Source organism: Haemaphysalis longicornis, unplaced genomic scaffold, assembly GCF_048455015.1.
Source record: "Haemaphysalis longicornis isolate Haplotype H1 unplaced genomic scaffold, Haemaphysalis longicornis Haplotype H1 scaffold_12, whole genome shotgun sequence".
NCBI lineage: Eukaryota > Metazoa > Arthropoda > Arachnida > Ixodida > Ixodidae > Haemaphysalis > Haemaphysalis longicornis.
In genome coordinates, this window is record NW_027526225.1 from 50,831,434 (window position 1) to 50,847,031 (window position 15,598).

General features: G+C 48.8%; 1 protein-coding gene across 2 annotated transcripts in view; it reads left to right on the plus strand.

Moving 5' to 3' along the window:
* The window catches only part of LOC144162634 (uncharacterized), an 86,317-nt gene that overhangs the window by 55,078 nt on the left and 15,641 nt on the right, over window positions 1-15,598 (plus strand). The window contains exon 1 of one of the 2 annotated variants that reach the window (XM_077693251.1): window positions 6,055-6,412. The exons of the other annotated variant lie outside the window; for it this stretch is intronic. The gene's annotated coding sequence lies outside the window, so the exon portion shown is untranslated. Of the gene's footprint in view, window positions 1-6,054; window positions 6,413-15,598 lie in introns of those variants that run through there. 2 annotated transcript variants of the gene reach the window in all.

Below are 15,598 nucleotides of genomic sequence, written 5' to 3' on the forward strand. Positions count from 1 at the left end.
GACATTAGCTTCATAAGGTGTGCGACCCAGTTTCAATTCCGACTACGTGAAGCGTGTTTTTCTCTTTTACTTCACCCAAGATCAGCATCATCGTCGCAAAAAGATGGCTTTCCCGCAGTGCGTTTTCGACGCAACATACGACATCAGTGAGATAGATGATGCTTCGCCTTAAAATGTGCCTCTTGGTGTTTTGCTTTTTAAGACGAAAGTGTTGTATTCCCGGATACGCCAAGATTTCGATGACGTCATATCCGTCACGGGAATGACGCCAGCACAACTAACACAGGAGAAACGTCAGAAGAGCTTTTATTGACGCGGATGGTGCTGCTGTCTAAGAGAGGTGAAGCGAAGAGGTGAAGCATCATGATGCTAACAAGCGCCGACAGTTGGCGTAAGCTGCGTCCTGGCGACGCCGACGGGCGAATGGCGCGAACGCCGACTGATTTGATGCGAAGAGAAACGCCAATGGATAGCGGAACGCGTTCGTGCGTGCACGGTTCAAGCTACACATTCTACCTTTCGCGTTCCACAAGCTGAGCTCGTCGCAACGCAACCATCCGCCGTATACGCCACGGAGCAGGACCGAAGTGGTCGCACCTTCAGCGACCCGTCGGCTCGCTTCGTCGACGAGTCGACGAAGCGAGCCGACGACTCGTCGGCACGAAAGTCGGCTCATGCCGACTTCTGTGCCTCAGTCCTCAGTGGCGGTACTGTAATACGTTATCTACTGACACTATGCTCGGCTTGTCTGGCGGCATATGCTGGGTCGTGCCTATCCTACCATGCGCTCGGCGTCTTGGGCAAGAACTGCTCTACTTAGTGACGTTAGTCCTGCGTAGCCTTCAAAGATAATCTGAACACATAATCTTAACCGTAAGCACATCGTAGGGGGGGATGGGGGGATCCCAACATTCACATGTGCCTTATCGTCCATAATGTGGTTTCGATGCTTCTCTTGCGGTTTCCCTAAACGAATTCTGAGCTCTGTGCTGTATGCCTGATTAGCCTGATGCATGCTCTCGGCGTCTTCGGCCTTGGCGTTTTTGCCCACGGATATTTTTTTTTGCTTACGGCTATGAAACCGTTCGGGCTAGAGGTATACAGCATTGCTGTAATACTTTCGCGTTTGAAGCCCCGAAGCTACACCTGTGGTATGAGTCCCACCGGGCTGTTCGATTTCGGGTTTTTTATTTTGCTAAAATCGGGTGCTATTTTTCAAACTCCTACTCGTGTAGAAATCGGGTTTTCTTGTAAAACTATTCCAAAATTAGGGCTTTTCGGGTTAAACCAACAGATGTAATTAGTGATACACTCGGTTTATTTTATAAGAAGGTTCTTAAAGGTGTTGTGCCACCAAATTTTAACTCTGTAAAAAGCCTGCTGTAGGCTTCCTCTGCATCCAACGACCCTCAACACGAAGTGCTGGGTACAGCAAGCGCTTAATATATATTTGAATTCGCTTCTAAAAATTACCTAAATGCTCTTCTGGAAATCGGGACCCATCGCTAGCGCCACTAACCATGACGTCAGTGAATTGCCAGCGTAGCAAAGTTTGTGACGTCATACAACGCTAGCGACTCGAGCGACGTGAACGTGAACTCCAGTTACCACAGTTTGTTTGGTCGCTTGGTCGTATCAGACACACTATGCCGACACGACGGCGACGACGACGCAACGCCGACGAGTCGCCAAACCATCGGCCAACTGCCGAATATCCAGACCGCGTTGTCACACTACGCCGACGGCGACAGATACACGTCGGCCGAAGGAAAGTCGCCGTAGTGTGACTGACTCGCCGACCGAAGACGCCAACAAAACCGGTCGCCTGACTGGTCGCCCGACGCGTCGTCGGGAATCGACCGAGAGAAACTGCGCCCCGACAACATTCGTGCCGCAATGAACGCGGCTTTATTTTGTTAGTTTCTGGAGTGTAATAAACTCAGTAAGTTCAATGAAGCCCATACAACTCAACACTAGCGCTAATGCGATCCGTATTTTGGCGTTCGACGCTTCGGCCGTGCTCTTCGGCGACGCCGCTACCCCGGAATGCGTGTGCGATCTGCTCGCCTGTAGAAAATAGTTTCGTGCAGAAGAAGAGTTACGTAGGGTAATTTGGGTAATAAGAGATCAGTATCGGAAAAGGTTTTTAACGTAAAACGTAAAACCAAAGTACGGCAAGCACTATCCCAAAATCGCAGTCGCAGCCGGGCACACTTATTTTTGCGAGCGCTTTCGCAAAATAGCAGAGTTGATGGCGATAAGCTGTTGCGGGGGCATCGCAAAACCTTGCTGCGCAAGCGCTATTTAAGAAATTTGAGTTTACAAGTCAGGAATTCTGTAAACTAGCTAGTAAACACCGACGTGCGACTCCAAGGATGGGCCTCCATCTAGTACACCTGCTATATCGCATTGGCAAATCGGTTGTTCGGTGGCTCAGTGGTTTCGCGCGTCGCGCCCGCCCGGTAAACGTTGCGAGTTCGATTCGCGGGGAGGGTAACTTTTCTTTTTTTTTTTTTTAGCGTTTTTTCTTTGCATTTTTATGGTTTGCATATCCATGGTTTTCATTTGTCTGTATCCGAAAATGCAGACAAAGAATCCGTGTCGGAGCTGTCGCGGCTTGACGTGACGAGTCGGCGTGTTTACTTCCGTGGTGAAGCACGTATGTGGGGGAGCAGACGCCGCAGTAAAGTCGCAACGTACCGCAGCGCCGCATGGTAGACACGCGTGGCAGAGCGTCCGCGCAACCATAGCCTCCTAAATAACCTACTAAAGGAGGCTATGGCGCAACGCTGTGACGTCACTGCTTGAATCGGCGCCCAGAAACCGAAACCGAATCCTGTTCACATGAATCGTGCGATAATAAATTTTTTACTCAGAATATGTGGATGTGAGAGCATGTATCATGCTTTCTAATGAAATATGAAACGTTTGCAACAAAGAATGCACAAGCAACAAATTTGGTGGCACAACACCTTTAATTTTAACGCGTTAAAATTGGTGTTTGTTTCGCACTGGTAATCGGGGGAACTTTAGGGTGTTTTAAGAAATATTCTCCGAAATTTGGTGCTTGTTTTGAAATGAATCAATAGTGCTGACAAAAAAGAACATTGTTATCCTCCCAGAAATGAAACATTTTATTCACAAGAAGCTGGCCATCGATATTTAACACGTGCTTGTTTACCTATATTATCATCTGCATTCGCAACATGCCGGTCTCCATTCTAGACCTGACCGACCGTTAGACGTATCCCAGCCGGGAGAAAGTCCTCTCGACATCACAGCTTCCATTAGCTAGGCACAACAATGTCAGGGCCGCATTTGCGAGCCTGTAGTACCGAGCGGTAGATTCATGACGATACTCTATGAGTTCGAAAGCTGTGTTTGTGGGGCTTGCTCCTAGCGAGTACTGGTTGAGTACGGCGGACCGTCAGCGCCCGATTGTGCAGACTGTGAAAAGATCCACTCGGAGAGAAATCGGGTTTAACCCGATTCTCTTGAAACATTTCCGAGCTCTCCAAATTGTGTAAAATCGGTTTTACCCGAGAGCGAACAACCCTACGTATATTGCACACCGACTGTTAACAACCCGGGGAACTTTAACATGCGTAGCAGTCTCGACACATCGGCGTTGTCATTTTCCGTACACACCTCAGAAACGGCCTCCCGGTACGATGATTGAGCCCGCATATCAGTGGTCAGCAGCCAACGGCTTCGCCATCTCGAGGGTCACACTTGCGAAGTATTTACTCCCGTGCAGCTTTTTAAGCAAGTTATTAAATGCGACAAGTATGCGCGCACACTTTGCCGTTGCGCTGTGCAGCAACGCTGCGGTCCGATGCCCCTATTTATGAACTCCATGTTTCATATCACCTGGACGCTGTCGGGAGAGGGATATTTCGTCTGCTCTGCCGCGCACTGGGCTCGCAGCACGGGCATACGTCCGCAATAATGGTGCACGTCCCTTTCCTCATCTTGTGACCGCGAAAAGAGCTGTGACTCATCTCAAGGGGAAAGTGCGTGAGAGGTTACGAAGCTGATGGTGCGTGAAAAAGAAAAGCCCCGAATGGCCTTGACCGGGATTTGACGGCGGATGGTCGAACCGTTTCGTCCTGAACAGGTAACCGTTACGATGTCACGATGCCAAAGACGACGCAGTTGTCTTCAAGGAAAATAAGTTTATTGGAGCGAACTTGTGCTCCCCTAATAACTCAAAGAATACACAGGCGGCGAAGCAGCCGTCAACAAAGTGACGTGCGCAGGCCACCGTCCGCGAGTCGAAAAGAAACTCCCACCTCCCCTCGCGGGAACCCCTGTGTAGATGCGACGCATAGGCGGAGTGGCGAAGGGAACGCGTTTTATAGCGCTCATAACGTTGAGGGGACTGCGTAAGCTGGTCCCAGTCGATGACGACGTTGGCGTACTTGTAAAGCGGCGTGGATTCTAGGTGTTTGAGCCAAGCGTGGATGTTGCTTCGCCGGAGAACGGCACACCGGTTATATGCGCAGCGCGCCCGAAGGAGAGGAAACCGCGGAAGAGAGAGTACTGCACATGCGCCTGCCCCAGCGCGTCTGCCGCGGCTATGACGCAACGTGCCGCGGCTATGACGCAACGCAATCCAACACAATCCACTTTAATCCAATCCAATCCAAATCCAATCCAACCGAATCCAAGCCAAGCCAATCCAATCCAATCCAATCCAATCAAATCCAATCCAATGCCCCTCGCGAGAGAGTGTTCGTTATCGGAGAGGAGAGGGGGTGAGCGGCGGAGAGCGGCGGAAAGCGCAGCTCGCGCGGCGAGGAGAATGGCAGAGGGGTGGACAACGCCGACAACAACGACGACGACGCCGGAGGGACAAGGCGAGTGAATCAGATGCTCTGCATCTAATACCGCGGCGTCTGCTTTGCAGGCTTTTATATTTCGGCACGATCGTTTTTCGAACCGTCGATTTACATCCAGAACATTGTAGATCAAAAAAGATTATTCTAGGTTAGTGACATTAGGGCGAAACGCTCTCCTAATCAAAATGAGATAACCCGATCGGCATAAAAATAAAGAATGGAACACGCGCTTCGCTTGGGACACAGATAACCCAGCCGGGCACGGACGGGCAGTAAAAACAAAACATAAACGAACAAACCCAATGCATGGTTCGCGGCAATTGGTTTGTTGGTTTGGGTCCGGTTCGAGTGAGTTCAGCGTGCTCAGAAAATAAAATTTCTGGTTCGGGTACAGTTCCGGCAAAAACAACGGTCACGTGATTTTGATTTTCGGTTCGGTTCTGGTTCGACACCCTGCTTGTTACTGCCACACAAAGGAAGCCTGCACTCGATGGTTAAAATGAGTTACACAGGCTTTCGGGCTTCTCCAAATCGTTCCTAATTATATTCGTGCAAATGACGGCACCGCATGTTCTTCCAGCAATGATTTCAATACCCGAGTAATGTGGTGCCGCATGACACACTACCCGTGAAGTGTGTCTTGCGGCACCGAGCAAAAAATCGTCTAAGATAAATTTCTTGTTTGTTTGTACCCCGTAGTAAAACCAATTCGTGTTGGCGTAGCTGGACTTCAATCGGCTCACTTGCTCAGTTCCGTTGAGTATGATGATGATGGTTTGATTTTATTGGCGCAAGGCCGACATGGGCAAAGAGCGCCAAACACAAAGTGATTTGATGAGAACACGAAATAAAATCAGTTAAAAACTATGAGCACTATGAGTTCCCTTGAGTAACTATTTGTGTGGTGAGCAATGCAGCCAATTACCGCATGCTGTTCGCTCGTTTCGCCTTTTTTCACACGTTTCCCTGAGCCAAGCATTATTTTGGGCACATTTGCGGAATTTATCCACGAGCCACATTGCGCGAGAAACTCGCCGCCGAATGAATCGCGAACCACGGAAGTCACGCAGATTGAAAGTGGTGGCATTCGTGACGAAGCAGAAAGAGCGCTGCGCCGAAGACCAAGTTTTCTTCCCGATGCGAACAAGATTATTCATGCGTGAAGGCACCCCTGACAAAAAGTGATGCTACAAGCGCAATTTCGCTCGAGTCGGCGATAAGATGAGCATTAGCATATCGAGATGGGCAGCCGAATGCGGCTGCGAACCCTCGCTATCTGCGGCGCATCTACTCATACACCGCGATGGCAAGCATTTTTCACCAGTTTGTCCGCCGCTCGTGTGGTGTCTGTTCCCGGCGGGGCAAATTTATACTTGCCTTAGAACAGACCATTCGGCTGCATTGTAACCCACTTTGATATTTCAAAGAAACCGCTGCAAGGGTGCAAACAGCGAACTAGCCGAAATTCCGACGGGAAAAGGCGGACACTCGACGGCGACGTTTGCACAGGAAGACGACGACGGTGTTCGGGTCTTCATCGGCGACCCCACCCCTCGTCTGCACCATAATCAGTGAGTGGCACATAAGTTACTTTCGGGGGCAGTGACCGCTTTGTTGTTCAACGTTTAAGGTCGTGGGAGGCGATAGAAGCGCGGAAAATGTACGCGATTTCGTTAGCATCAACGCGTACGAAAACTATAGCCTTAGAAAATTATTGCAAAACTTCGACGCATAAACACAGAGCCACCACGGTTTGGTTAACACCTGTTGCTGTTTCAGCAAGCCCGGAACTGTAAGATCATTTACACCCCTTACACCCTATCGAAAACACAAGAATACACCTCTTTAAAGGATGTTTTGTCGTTACTTATATACACCCTTCGAAAGGGTGCTTTCTTTGTTTTTTATTGGGTTAACGGTGTTAGTTATGGACAAAAAGGGCGTAAATCATTTTACAATGTGTAACGATGGCAAATGGACCCGAGAAAAAATTCCTCATAGAAACTAGCAGGATGGAAAAAAACTGTGGTCGATTCTTCTCGTCATAGGAATCGGTAAAACACGAATGTTAAACGTGCAGCGAAATCTGCAGCTGAGCATGATTTGCGGGTCGGTGGCTGTCTTGTGGGTGTGCTTAGCGAGCGACGTCCTGCTGGCGGGTCGCTTCGGCAAAGGTGTACTGGCGTAATTTTCGTGACGGATATGACGTCAGTGAAATCTTCCTGTATCCCGGCATAAAATAATTTCGTGTTAAAATATAAAACCCGAAAACCAACAACCCTAAGTAAAACGTACTCTTTGGTGCTAAAGGTTGCTTCCCCGCAAGAACACCCTGTGTGCAGAGGTGCACCCTGTACAGGCAAAAAGTATCTATAAACGTTGGTACAGGCGGCTGGCTTCGTTGTACTGGCGTCACTTCCGTGACGGATATGACGTCAGTCAAATCTTTGTGTATCCAGGAATAAAACACTTTTGTGTTAAAATTGCATCCCGTAATCGAACAGGTGGTTTCGAAAGTTAAACGGAGCACGAGAGCGTCTGCCGGACCGCGCAAAGCTGCATGTCAGCGCGATCTTTTAATATATGCACCGCAGATAGCGAGAGTGGGTGGGCACATCCGGCTGGCCCATCACAACGTTCTTAACGCCGCCTCAAAAGAAGCCGTTCCACTGCCATCCCTGCTCGCCTCGCCATGGGCGCTTCCAATGCTTCATGCATAGGGTACCTCCATAGCCTCCTGTATATGGTGCCTCACGCACGACCTCCCGCCGTACAGGGTGAAAAGACGTACACCCGCACAATTTTTTACCAATATCACGGGAGCGTCGACCGTTCCGTCGATCAGCGCCGTGTGATTCAGCGATACGACAAACTCGGCGAGAGTAACCGCATGCGCACTAAGCGAAGGCCGCTGCTGTCGTCTTCTGCTACGCTGTTCCAAAAGCAGACAGCCACCCCCGATTTTTATTCGCTTATCACATTGCCCTTCAACCCGCCGTTAACGTGGCGAAGAGGGCAAGTGAAAGCCATTGGTAAGAGCAGTACGGGGTGGCTGTCTGCTCTTGGAACAGCCTGGCAGAAGACGGCAGCAGCGGCCTTCGCTTACTGCGCATGCGGTTACTCTCGCCGAGTTTGTCGTATCACCCCATCATACGGCGCTGATCGACGGAACTGTTGACGCTCCCATGATATTGGTAAAAAAAATTTGGCGGGTGTACATTATGTGTTAACGCCGCCATTTTGGGTCACTCACTCGCCGCCGCAGCAAGTTGTTGTATCAAAACCGCGCTATAATTATCGCCGAAACGCGGTTCACTGGCGAAGTTTGAATCATCTTATCTGTTTCGCGTTGCTAGGTCTTCTGGGAAACGAAAAGAACAGGGCGTTGAGCAGTTTGACCCAATAGTGGTGGCACGGGATCCAAGGTAAATGCGGGATCGTTCAAAGGGTGTCTCCACCCTGTACGGCGGCGCTGACGTCGAAGCACCCTGGCAAAAGATGCAGTCTGGAAGACTGCATCTTTAGCGCGGTCCGCTTTCTGTTTCGTCAGGAATTCAACCACATTGATTATGCGTGTCTGAATGGTTCATGATTCGCTCGATTGTAAGTTAGTTGCAAGCAGATGTGGCCAGCATCATGCTTGGCCCAAGAAAACGCATAAAATTGTACAAAAACAGAATTGCATGTGCGTACACGGCTGCATTTCGTTTAGGCTTTCCACCCTATTTGTTCTGACGACTCTATTGCAGGCGGTGTTTTTTAAAATAAAACTGGTTTTCGGTGTTTTGGTGGAGACGATGGTCGGGGGCAAGCACACGAGGGGAAACACCGGATTATCCTCGCCAGTCAGACGTGTTCCGTTAAGTGTGTTTGTGTATTTTTGTTTTCAATGTAAATAATGTTATATTTCGAATCGCGTGCCTTGATATTTAAGGAAACGTAATCTCCAGTAAATTAAGCAAGACAAGCTAGAGGTTCAAGAACCCTCGAGTATGTCGGCGCCAGAACCAACATGCTACGGCAGTGTTCCACTCGCTACAATATGACCAATCGCTTACGTGTCAATCCGGGATACCCGTCTTTCCCAAGATAATTTACCGAACTTTGTGTAATAAAGTCAGTTTGTTTTGAAGCAAGTGACCTCCATTCGGCTCACTTCCTCAATTCTCTTAAGCTCCCTTTCAAACCATCCAGGCAATGCAGCAGTACGCGCAATCCATTCTTGTTTTTTTTTTTTTTTTTTCATTCTATGCGTTTCCGTGAGCGAAGCATGATTCTGGCCATAGCTGCTCGCCACAACCTCACAAGCGAGCGAATCACGAACCATGACATACTCGCATATATCCGTGACGAAGCAAGAGCATCTACCCTGCAGCGCGGCTTCGTTTGAGTCGGCGATAAAGGCAAGTATTAGAACATCGAGATGGGCCAGCCGTATGTGCGCGCGAAACCTCGCTATGGCGCATCTCCTCAGAGACCGTGCTGGCATGCAGTTTTGCCCTTTCCGGCAACCTCTCCCGCACTCCGTTTAACTTTTGGAGCACCTCTGCACCCTCCAAGATTTCTGATTGGCGCCTTAATAAACAACTTGAAAGAAAACTTAGGTCGGCTCAACAGGCCATGGAAAGAAGAATGGCGCCAATTACAGAGGAAACGAGCTTCCTGGACCAGAGAACAAACTCGAGTACAGGATACCACAGTCAAAATAAAGAAAAGTAAATGGACTTGGTCTGGCTATGTAGATAGACGGAACAACAACCGGTGGACGACCAAGGTAACAGTGGGTACTGAGAGAGAGGTCTAGAAGGAGGGGATTGATTGATTGATTGATTGATTGTGGGGGTTTAACGCGCCGACGCAACGCAGGCGATGAGGCGCGCCGTAGTGGAGGGCTCCGGATTAATTTTGACCACCTGGGGATCTTTAACGTGCGCCGAAATCTCGTGCACACGGGCGTCTTTGCTTTTTCGCCTCCATCAGAAAAGCGGCCGCCGCGGCTGGGAGTCGAACCCGCGACCTCGTGCTCAGCATCGCAACGCCTTAGCCACTGAGTCACTGCGGCGGGTTCCCAGATTTTTTATATCACGGCAGCGACGATCGATCTGGGGGCCTTGATTGAGTTGATTCGCGCGTTGCGGTGTTGGCATCGAGACACCCTAGACCGATCGGCTTGTCAGCGCCTTATCACGGTGTCCAGCGGCAGAATGGGCGAGAATACGCGCACCCGCATGAAGCGCTCTCCAAGTAGAGTGGATGTAATCCTGAGTGAGCATCGCCTGCTAGGCTGTTTCCTCGAGAGCGATATATCCCCTGGCACGGTATCTGGATGACTTGGTTCTCGGGAAATTCGGTTATGTGAAGCACATGCGCATCTCCAATGCGCGTTTGATTTTTTTCGTACCACTTGCCCGGCACGTTCGTCAGGAACGTTTACCGATCGGTCGTCGCTCGCGTTATATTATTTGGGAGGGTGTACGCTTAAAATGATTTACACCCTTCTGTTTGACTAAACCCTTACACCCTTGGCAAGAAGGTAACTTGGCAAGAAGGTAACCTTTTATGCGCTGCTGGTTCTGAAATTCACCTGATGGCTGGGCACCAGCTCTTTTGACGTGACATAACACCTGTTTCCCCCTACAATCGCAGGGGGAACCTTCTCGGTTTTTAACATGCACCCGCAAAGGAAGTAATTCTTCTGGCATAATCAGTGACCGTAGCAAAAATCATGCACCCCTCCGTCTAACGACGATTTGTCTTAGGCATGCAAGGTAGAATTGATTTTAAAAACTCCAGAACCTAAGACTGCCTACATGTTGGAATAGAGAATTGTTACATTTTAATTCAAGCTATGCGATCCTCTGTGGCTAATCGTGGGTCTCCCCGCAGGGGGCATCTGCTAAAGCAGATGTTTGCGTGTACTGTGCGACACCACGGACCCCGAGCACCCACGCTTAGCCGTGCGTGGCAGCGCCGTGACCGGGGAAAAGAGGGTCCTGGTGGTTGAGCCGACGTCGAGTGCTTGGACCTTTAAAGGAGTACTGACACGAAATTTCAAAGCTGAGATAACTATGTAAAACGCTTCCTTTTTATCAGGAGATATCTACCAGCAAGTTTCAACAGCAACCGTTCAGCGAAACATATTTAAAATCCATATTGATCTTCGCCCGCACGAGAAAGCCCAGAGCGGGCCGACGTGACATCATCTGCTACGTGCCGACGTCGGGGCTCCCGTGACGAAGCCGACGCGCTGGCTGTGGTTGGCGCGCGCTGCTCGGGCGTGTGTACACGTCATGGTTTTGGGACTGACGTCATGCTGCCCGGGTCTGTGGGGACGGCGAAGACCTCGGCCGGTCTGGGCGCGCGCGTGCGCTCGCTCGCGCGCGCTTCCAGAGAGGCAGCGATACGGCAAGAATGGTGACGCCATGTCATACATGCTGTCATGGCGGCCGCTCGGTGTTTTTTTGTCGAAACCGAAACTGGCACGAATAAACGACGCCATAAATGAATGTTTACGCTGCGCTCGACCGTCTAATCTGTCATTCTATGATTAGTGGGCTGGTAGGCACGCATAGCAGCGAAAAAAACGTAACATACACACCACTCTGGCCTCCGCTTCTCGTAGACGGCACCTCCGGTCTGACCCGCCTGGGGTGAATCGGCAGTCGCCTTTTCCTGTCATCCTCTTCAACTTTCACTTTCCTGTCTTCTTTCTAACAACTTTCCTGTCGTCTCGTTCCTTCTTCAGTTTCCCTTATTCCTGGCGGCTAGGGTTAACCTTGTGTGGCGGACAACCCTGAGTTCAGCCATATTAGGTTATAGCCGTGGTGTACAGCTCGCGTGGGCAGGACTTGCTCGTGAGTTCCTGTCCCGTCCCCTTGTTGGGCTCCATGGTGGGCGGCTGGCACCATAGCCGAACAGATTTTTCATTTTATGGCTTCTTTTTTTCGCCCAACTGATCCCTCTCGTAAAAGAGGGGTCACCGATGCAACCGCCCAGTTTTTCGCAAAAAACGTCAACAACTTCCCTCGATTTCCCGTGGTGCACAGCAATCACGCAGAAAAAACTGCCCGACTCGTCTCACCGTTTCTAGTTTCAAAGACTCTAACATCCAGCCTAGGTGAAGGCTACAAAGTTAAAAAAAACTAGCTAATGGAAACCTCCTACTCGAAATGCTCTACAAACACCAGTGCGACAAACTGCCAGGACTAACGTCTTTTGGTGAGATCCCTATAACTAAGTGAACACCGGTCACTCAACACGGTCCGCGGAGTCATCTCGGATGACGACCTAAAGTACGTGTCTGAGGAGGAACTTCTAGAAGGTTTAAAAGAACAGAACGTCACAAATGTCTGTAGGATAAAAATCAAACGAGAAAACAAAGAGATACAGACCAAGCACATCGTCCTGACCTTTGCATCCAGCATACTTCCAGAATCCGTTGACATAGGCTACACAAAGATGAAACTAAGACCGTACATTCCAAATCCTCGCCGATGCTACAAATGCCAACGATACGGTCACGGCTCGCTAAGCTGCCGGGGCCAAGACACCTGCGCAAAATGTGCCTCCCATGAACATCCTGCTGAAAACTGTGAAGCTGAAACATACTTTTGTGTGAACTGCGAGGGCAACCACGCAGCGTACTCTCGTGTTTTCCCAGCGTGGAAAAAATAAAAAGAAATCATTACACTGAAAGTGACTGAAAACCTAACATTTCGCGAAGCACCGAGGCGACTGTCACCAGCGCAGACGCGATCATACTCCGTTGTGGTGCAACAGGGCGCGGCATCACAGCGTTCTTCGGCACCTGCTGAAGCCACACAGAGTGAGGCTGTAGCAAGGCCCACCGCGCCCCCGGTGGAAGCAGTTAGTGCTGCTCCACCACCCCCAAAGCGGGCTGCACGGACCCCTGGTTCGGCAGTCCCCAAGGCCTCACCCTACACGGCGAGGTCGAACTCTTCAGCACCCGTGCGCCCTGCACGAACCTCCAGCGTCTCGGAAGAGACAATGGACACAACAGATGGAGCTTCTAGGCCGTCTACTTCGGAGGGGCGGCGGAACTCCCTAGAAAATGGAAAGAAAAGCAAGAACCGTATCACGGGACCGAAAACTTAGTTTTCACTCAATAAGAAAAAGCTAACATGGCCTTCATTGTCCACTGGAACTGCAGAGGACTTTTAAATAATTTAAATGACGTCAAAGACATCTTCGCCACACACTCACTTGTGGCCGTTTGTGTTCAGGAAACCAACTTGGGCCCTAAGCACAAAACCGCACTAAAAGGATACCAGGTCTTCCGTTGCGACCTAGAGCAAGCGTGCAGGCTCTCTGGGGGTGTTGCAATAATTGCCCAAAGTCGTATCGCAACACGAGAACACATACTGAAAACTAAGTTCGAAGCAGTGGCTGCCACTTTTTTAGCGTTCAAAACAATTACAGTGTGCTGTGTGTATTTCGAACCAACCCTCACAATAACATTGCAAGATTTAGAAGACTTACTAAACCAATTGCCAGAGCCGTTTTTATTAGTTGGCGATTTTAATGCCCACTCTTCTTTTTGGGGAAGTGAAAAAAACTGATGCAAGAGGCCAGATTTTAGAGGATTTTATTTTGTCTAATAACGTATGTCTTCTGAACACTGGCCAACCTACATACTGCTCTCCGAGCTCAGGAAAGATGAGCTGCATAGATTTGTCTTTTAGTTCACCCTCTGTTTTTAGCGATTTTAAGTGGGATATCATTGACAATCCATATAGGAGCGATCATCTACCTGTACTCATCACCGTAATATCATCACCAACTATCCCAACGAAACCATGTCGGTGGAAACTTCAGTCTGCCGAGTGGGGACTTTTTACTTCTGAAACAAGTTTAGACGAAGTTTTTTCTGACGTCCTTAGCATTGATGAACTGAACGAAGAGTTTACATCCTGCATCATTAATGCTGCACGCAGAGCCATTCCGCCGTCCACAGGAGTAGTAAAACAAAACCACAAAATATGGTGGACACTGGAGGGCAAACAGGCAAAAAAGGAGCAAAATAAAGCATGGGGTGTCTTTCGAAGATATCCAACACAGGAAAACCTCATAAATTTTAAAAGAAAAAGAGTTAAGGCAAGGTATATCCGCCGCAATGCCGAGAAAACCTCATGGCAAAACTATGTGTCATCCATAAACAGCTCAGTCACTTCAAACAAGGCATGGGAGCAAGTTGACAAACTAAATGGGACATACTCCCCCTACACACTTACTCTGCTAACAACACCGGATAAACAAACAAGCTTAGAAGAACAGGCAGATATGCTGGGTGTACACTTCTCGAGAGTTTCAAGTTCCGCACACTACACAGAATCGTTTATAAAATACCAAAAAACAGTAGAAAAGCAAAGACTGCCAACAAGTGGAGGTGCAAACGAAACATACAATAGTTTAATTACACTCGAGGAACTAAAAAGAGCTCTATTGACCGGTAAACAAACCGCTCCAGGCCCAGATGACATACATTATGAAATGCTTGCACATCTTTCAAGTTCTTCTGTGGAAGCACTCTTAAAGTTTTTTTAACAAAATTTGGGTACTTGGAAAAATACCAGAAACTTGTAAAAAAAAGCATTCATTGTAGCATTCCTAAAACCTGCAAAGCTGCCAACCACCCCTAGTAGTTACAGACCAATAGCCCTTACCAGCTGCCTAGCTAAAACGTATGAACATATTATAAATACCAGATTAAGCTTTGTTCTACAATCAAACAAACTTCTTGATGTTCACCAGTGTGGTTTCAAAAAAGCATGCTCAAACACTGACCATCTCGTCCGCCTAGAAAACACCGTACGTGAAGCATTTGTATACACAAACAACACTGCCTCCCGGTCTTTTTCGATCTTGAGAAGGCCTACGACACTACGTGGAGATTTGGAATAATGCGCGATTTAGTAGAGTTAGGCATCCGTGGAAGAATGCTGAATTGCCTGAATGACTTCATGGCAAACCGTTCATTTCAGGTACGCCTGGGCTCAACCCTCTCGAGAACCTTTGTACAGGAGAACGGGGTCCCACAGGGGTGTATTTTAAGCACGAACACTGTTTGTTGTAAAAATGAACTCCACATGCAAAATAATTCCAAAGTCGATTATGTACTCTGTCTATGTTGACGATCTTCAAATAGCTTGCACATTTTCCAATGTAGCAACATGCGAAAGGCAAATACAGTTGACTATAAACTGACAACATGGGCAGACAGCAATGGTTTCCAGTTTTCACCACACGAAACAGTAGCTATTCTTTTCTCTCTCAAACGAGGATTACAGACCAATCCGACCCTACACCTCAAGGAAATCAACTTACCCATAGAAAACGAACACAAATTTCTAGGCATAATATTCGACAAAAAACTCACTTTCCTGCCCCACATCAATATGCTTAAAAAGAAAGCTTCGCGAGCTCTAAATATACTTAAGGTCCTGTCTCGGAAACACTGGAGTTCCGATAGGGCCTGCCTTTTACAAATTTACCGTTCTGTTGTACGCTCCTGCTTAGACTGTGGTAGCATTGTGTATGGCTCGGCGAGACAGTCCTACTTGAAACGATTGGATCCCGTTCACAATTTAGGTTTACGTCTCTCGTCTGGGGCGTATAGGACATCTCCCATAAACAGCCTCTACGTCGAAACAAATGAACCACCACTCACAGATCGAACAATGCTGGCATGCTCATACATACTGAAGATCCGTTCACTGCCGAAACATCTGCGTTACCCT